The 6,589-nt window shown below is 52.6% G+C and overlaps 1 pseudogene; it reads right to left on the reverse strand.

The window, feature by feature from the left end:
* Positions 1 to 1,138: 1,138 nt before the first annotated feature.
* Positions 1,139 to 4,772, reverse strand: LOC101574975 (annotated as a pseudogene).
* Positions 4,773 to 6,589: the final 1,817 nt, after the last annotated feature.

Here is a 6,589-nt window from a genome sequence, read left to right on the forward strand (position 1 = left end):
GCTCTTTCCTGGCCATGAGAGCTTGTGACAAGTGCTCAGCTGAGATGGGCACCATCTTCTGACCTTTGAGCTGAGGAACCACCTGAGAGGCCTCTGTGGGATGTAAATGGATGGAGACAGGAAGAAAGGAAAGAGAGTGCACAGGGAGGGAGGGAGGGCCAAGAGGGAGGCAGACGAGCCAGAGTTGGGTCTGGGACCCTTGGGCACCCAGCTGCTGACAGAGGGGGCATGGATGCCACCCCCAGCTTCCACTGCATCATTTAGGCCTCATGCTCTGGTTGCCATGGAGACAGGGAAGCATGGGCCCAGGGCCCCCGGCCTCTCCACCAGAGGCAGCATTGTGTGCTCCTGTTGATCTCAGTCTCTTGAGGAAGGCGTGGAGATGGAAGTCTATGCACTCATCTCACCCTGTGTCCTCCACCTCACTGCCCTCTGCTCACTTCCAGACTCATCCCAGAAGCCAAAAGCCAGGTCCCTTCTGCTCAGAGGGCTGGCTCAGAGCACAGGCTCACGTGTGGATGGAGCGCGTGAGGGGAATCGGGCTACTGCTGAGTAGACAGCTTGAGGAGTGCTGTGTGTGGAGGTGGATGCCACCTTGTGAGCAGCAAATGACAGGGCCAGAGTGAAGAGGTGGGTCTGACAGGTGCTGCAGACATGGATCACAAGGCAGAGGCAGCGGGCTGGAGATCATCCAGGCAGGAGGCTGCTGGAGCTCTTCCAGGGAGGGACAAAGGCTTGGTGGAGGACCAGGAAGCACTGGGCACAGAGGATAAGGAGAAGGAGCCTGGAGCTTCAGGGTCAGCAGAACACAGGTTCACTCATTGGATCTAAACCCTCAAAGCCTCAGAGGACAAGGCTGGGACCACCACGTAAATGCTCTACATGAAGCCCTGCCTGAGACGCCAAGCACATCAGCCAAGCAGGCTCCTGGGGGATCCACCTGGCTTTGTGTGTTCACATAGGTCGGGCTGCGAAGGACTAATTTTAACTCAGCTTCACCACACTTTTTTGTTTGTTTGTGTGTTTGTTTTTTACCATAGCAAGACAGAAGTGGGGGCAGGCCCAGGGCAAGTAGAATTGTCTACCACCCCAGGGCAGGAGTCCTGGGGATCTTGATGCATCTGCTGTAGCTGGGGTGTTAATGCTTGCTGTGAACAGGAGGTGCAGGGCATGGATATCCTGGCCTCTCTCCAGACACCACTTGCAATCAGTCAGATAGTTTACTCCATCTATGACCAGTTGTACCGGCTTCACCTCCGACTTGCCCAGCCAGTCTAAGTTCACCTAGGGATGGAGGACCACAGTCCAGCAGAGAGCTGAACGTGCAGAAAGACGAAGTCAAAATGCACTGCAGACTGGGCAAGAGAGAGAGAGACAAAGCCTCAAGTGGGTGGAGAGCAGGCCAGTCCAACCCTGGGGGCAGGGTTGGAGATGTCAAAGATGGCTGCCTGTGGCAGCAGTGTCCTCTCCTCTGGCACCACACTTCTGGAGCCTCAGGTTCTTCAGGATCCTTGGGAATCAGCCGTCTTTACTAAGTAGGGGTAGTTTGACATGCACTCCTGCATGACCTGGAGTCCAGTGCCCAGGTTAGATGGACGGGTCAAGATGTATCCCAAACACTCATTCCACATGAACTCCCAGCCACGCTCCTGGATCAGCCACTCCACCTCCTTGAGGCCCTGGCAGAATCTTTCAAACACTCTATTCATGTTGCTGCCCTTCTCCATGGAGATGACCCTTGTGTGGTCCTCCTCATTCACCCAGATCAAGGAGCTCTTCCGTTGTTGTGCCAGGTTCTACGAGCACACAGAATGGCCAGTGTCGAGCCTTTCCCACTGCAGTCAGCAATGGGGACATGGGCTTATCAAACAGGAAATGATCATCAATAAGCTGCTGCTGCTCTGCCTCCATCATCTCACTGAGCCTGTAGTAGCCATGTCACCCTTCAGGCCACTCAGCACATCCACCACAACACGTTCCACTTCTTGCTGCTCGGGCCAGGAGCAGACTGGAGGCAGACTGAGTGCCCAGACACTCTGGCCAGTTCTGACTCTTGAGGACAATACATACCGCTCACCAAAGAAACCAGGATGAATCTTACAGGCATCCAGGTCAGTGGTGTGCTTCATGGTCCAGGGATCCTATCCAGTGTGTCACTCTTGAATCACAGGGTCAAATACCTCAGCAAAATACCTCACAGGTCTCCTCGTCCCCGGCCACCATGCCCACAGTCTTGATGAAGGGGTGGCTGGCTTGTCCACTCCAGTCTGGATGCACTAATCTAGCATCCAACCGGTGGGTGTGGTCTTGTCCCAGAGCTGTGCATAGACTGCTGGGGTCAGGTGACTTGCCATGTAGTTGCTGTGCTTTCAGAGGTCTGGGTACTCAGCGCTTTTAGGATACAGTCTCTGGCACTGCTTGCGAGCTGCTTCCACAGGTTCTGGGTAGAGTAGAAAGCCAGCAGCCAGAGACCCCACTCTAGCCAGAGCCAGGAGCCTGAGCCTGGGGCGGGAGGATAGCAGACAGGAGAAGACACCAACTGTGGCTTCCTGGAGCAGGACCTTTGATCCTTTCTTTTGTCCTTTCCATCTCAGACCCCTTGGCCTCTCCAGGACTTCCTCTAAGCAGCCAGCGCAAGCTTGCCTACCTGTTGGTTACACTCACTGGGTGTGGGGCTGGGGTTAAGCAGGGAATTGTTAGCTTCCTCTTCCTTCTCTTCTGCCTCTAGCCTTCACCACACTTTGTATTTGGACCCTAGAGCCCCCCTGTTCCTCCTGCTTACCCCATTCAGAACACTGGGAATTGCCAAGCCCAGCTCACATAGAAGGCAAAGCAGGAGGAGAAGAGAAGATGCCAGGCTGTGCCCCAAATAATCACATCTGTGACTCGGCAGTCCCACCCGGGGGCACAGGCCTAAGGCACAAGTTCTCAACATGGAAACAGCTATGTGCTTGAAGGAGTCACGTGGTTTAAAATACCTGAAGTGTCAATGACAGGGATTGGCTGAGTAAGCCATGGCCGGATTCTCTGAAGGCGCTTTTCTTTCTTTCCTTTCTTTCTTTCTTTCTTTCTTTCTTTCTTTCTTTCTTTCTTTCTTTCTTTCTTTCTTTCTTTCTTCTTTCTTTTCTTTTTTCGGTACCAGGGATTGAACTCAGGACTCTGCACTTGCCAGGCAAGTGCTTATCCTACTGAGCTATCTCCCCAGACCTCCTGATGGCCCTTTATGTGAGATGATTTCAAATAGTTGTAGTTGCATGGGAAATCATTTCAGATGAAATGAATTCTAAGAACTGTTTTGAAAAATACAATTATGGGGAAAAGAATGAAACATGTAACAGTTTGCTTTTGTTTTTGGCAAGAGAGAAGTTTCTCTGAATGATGAATATAAGTTGGGATAGGAGAAATAAAGTTTCCCCTGAAGGAGGCAGCCATTAGCATGCGCATCCAGCTTCTGTGAGTCTGGTTAGACGGAGTCCGTTCTCTGAGTCTTGGTCCCTGTAGGCATTGCAAGTAGAGGGACCTGTAAGGCTGCAGCCTGCTAGCCCTGGGGAACTGTGGTCCTGATGAGACCTGAACAGAGACGACACGTTCTCATCTCACATTCCCAACTTCAGCAGGCTCACGAGAAGGAATACGGGCCGGGGCACTTGATTCAGAATCCCCGAGCTGACGTTGACAACACCAAAGTGCTCTGTCCCTTCGTGGGAGCTCTGCTTGAAGCCAGCACTCAGCACAGGAAGGGATCCGGGGGGTCTGATAGCCTGGGCAGCCTCCCTGCGAAAAGCATGGCGGCCAGGCCTTGGAGCTCGGACTCCCTTGAGCAGTCGCAGATCCAGCGGGTGGTGGGGTTCCAGGGGCCAGGGACCAGGGCTCCCAGCCGTCTGGTTTGGGAGAAGGTTAGCGGTCCCTGCCAACACCCATGCCCATATTTTGCAAGTGAGGACACTGCACTGGCCAAGAGGGTGGTTTATAGGGCTCAGTGGCTTTGTATTTCTGGAGTGAGGGAACAGAACCACCGCAAGACACCGTCGCTTCCCGCTGTAATTGATGGCCCTCGCTCCTCTCTGCTGTGAACGCACAAGCTGCAGTTGTTTTTCTTTTTTTAACCAAACGCCGCTGAATGGGAAACATTGATTTTTTTTAAACTGTGTTTCAAACTGAGAAATGTCTTGATCCTACACGTCAATCAACTCCGGCGTCATAGTAACTCCTTTGGGGCTGGCATACAGCTGGCAAGGGGCCAAATGCCCCAGCTGAGAAGACACTCCCTCTCCTCCCACGGCCACCTCCGAGCACACACAGGATCTGGCACCCTGTCCTCCCAACTCCCAGCCCATTCCCCACCAGGGAAGAACACATTCAGAGCCTCTATTCTGTTTGGTCACGGGAGTACTGCATACGGTTGTGCAGGTGTTCACTGCGCAATTCTAACAAATACGTTTCCACCAGGGAGGTTAGCCTGCTCCTGAAATCAGCTCCTAGCAGCTTCCCATTGCCTGGAGGTAGAAGCCCAGCTCCCGGCTGCTGCCCCCAGGGTTGGACTGGCCTGCTCTCCACCCACTTGAGGCTTTGTCTCTCTCTCTTGCCCAGTCTGCAGTGCATTTTGACTTCGTCTTTCTGTACTTTCAGCTCTCTGCTGGACTGTGGTCCTCCATCCCTAGGTGAACTCTGCTTTTGCTCAGATTCAGCCCAAACCTACCCTCCTCCAGGAAGTCTTCTACACTGCCCTCGCTTCTGTCTGCATATCCGTTCCCTTTCCCCGTCACAGCCATCCCTGTTCACCTGTCCAGTGATTTGCAATTGTCTGAGTTGCTCCCCTTTGTTTCTCTAGCCATCAGCACAGTGCTTGACACATAGTAGGTGTTCTATATGCAAATGAATCATACATGGATGAAAACCCAAACCAATCAGAGCTAGGTGTGGTCATGCACACCTGTGATCCCAGCACTCAGGAGACTGAGGCAAGAGGATCAAAAATTGAACTCAGCCTAGGTCACATTGCATGTTCAGGACAAGCCTGGACTACATAGCAAGGCCTGTCTCAGAAAAACAAACAGAAGCAGAAAGAAACTAACTCTCACACTTATTAGGTGCAAGCAACAAAACCACAGTGCAGAGAAGCAGAAGGCCGTGGTGTTGAGGGCTATGGGGTAATTCATGGAACCATACACAGCTCCTTCCAAAACACCAGGCTCAAGACCACGCTGCAGAACAGCAGCCCAAGCCCAGGGCTGCACTTGTTTGGAGAGGGCACCACTGCCACCTTCCACAAGAGTCAGACCCCAAATCCAGGACCACTAGCATCTCCAGCCATGGTCCTTTGACCTCTCCTGCCCCAGCACAGCTCTGCTCCCTGGTAGTCCAGCCCTGCTGCTTCTTTGTGTCATTAGCTATTGGGGGGGGGGGAGAGAGAGAGAGAGAGAGAGAGAGAGAGAGAGAGAGAGAGAGACTGAGGTGAGGCTGGGACCTATCCACAGAGTCATATGCTCACAACCCAGCTCCAGAGAGCCTGGGCAAGGGGGGAAACTGTCAGTGTTCATTTTCTTGAGTAAGTGGTGGACTCTGTTCCCCCCCCCAGAGTCATAAGCTAGGTGACTCCTAGGAATGGGGTACATGTACCAAAGAATTAAATAAAAAGGGAACCATCCACAGCAGTGACCAGCCAAAGGCTTAGGGCAACATGCCTGCTACCTGCCCTTGTCTCCTTTTGCCCATCTACCAAAGAAAACATGCTCCTCTCCGAGTTCCTCTGCCATTACCACTCAGGTTCTGCCTTGAGATGCTCATCCTCAATTGAAGAACTATAGTAGAGCACCCAGCACTTGTCAGTTATTATGCTACAGACATACGATGGTAAACAAGACAGAAAAGGTCTGTGGGCTCTTTGAGCTTGTATTTTAGTGGAAAAGAAAGAAAAGAAATGGGCAGGCAAATAATTAAGCAACATGTGTCCTAGTGGTGACTGGAGCTATACAGACACCAGTCAGAGTGGGGCAGCAGAGTGACAAGTGTAGGGTGAGGGGCACTGCAGTTGTAGTACCCAGCCAGAAAACCCCTCTTGAGTGACATTTTAGCTGCAAGCTGAGCTACAAGAAAGCAGAAGAGCAAGCCAGGCAGAGGGAAGAGGCCAGTACAGACTGTAGTAGAAGCCAGAATGGCTGGAAACATGTAGGAGTTGAGGTCCAGGGTCCATGGACTGTGCCCTGGCCAGGAATCTGCATTTGATTCTAATGTCTTGGGAGAAAGAAAACTGACTGGTATTTGTGTCTATAATTCCTACAGGAGTCGCCAAAGTGTCCTTATCAGTCACAATAGGGCAGGCTGCACCATGGTAACGCTTGTTCTCAGGGCCCACAGCTTAGTGCAGTTCCTTGCTACGCTGCGACCTGAAGTCTCCTCCTCAGCGTCACTCAGGGACCCTGGCAGATGGCAGATCCACAGGGCAGCCTGGGCGTCCTGGTCACCAAGGCAGAGCAGAGGCAGGAGTGGAGCGCTCGCACACTGTCCTCTGAATTTCAAGTCATCATCTCCCTCTTCTCCTTGGCCGTGCTTGCCACGTGTGTCCCCACAGCACCAAGAGAGCTGGGGA

The sequence above is a fragment of the Octodon degus genome, unplaced genomic scaffold (assembly GCF_000260255.1).
Source record: "Octodon degus isolate 3935 unplaced genomic scaffold, OctDeg1.0 scaffold00130, whole genome shotgun sequence".
In the NCBI taxonomy this organism is placed as follows: domain Eukaryota; kingdom Metazoa; phylum Chordata; class Mammalia; order Rodentia; family Octodontidae; genus Octodon; species Octodon degus.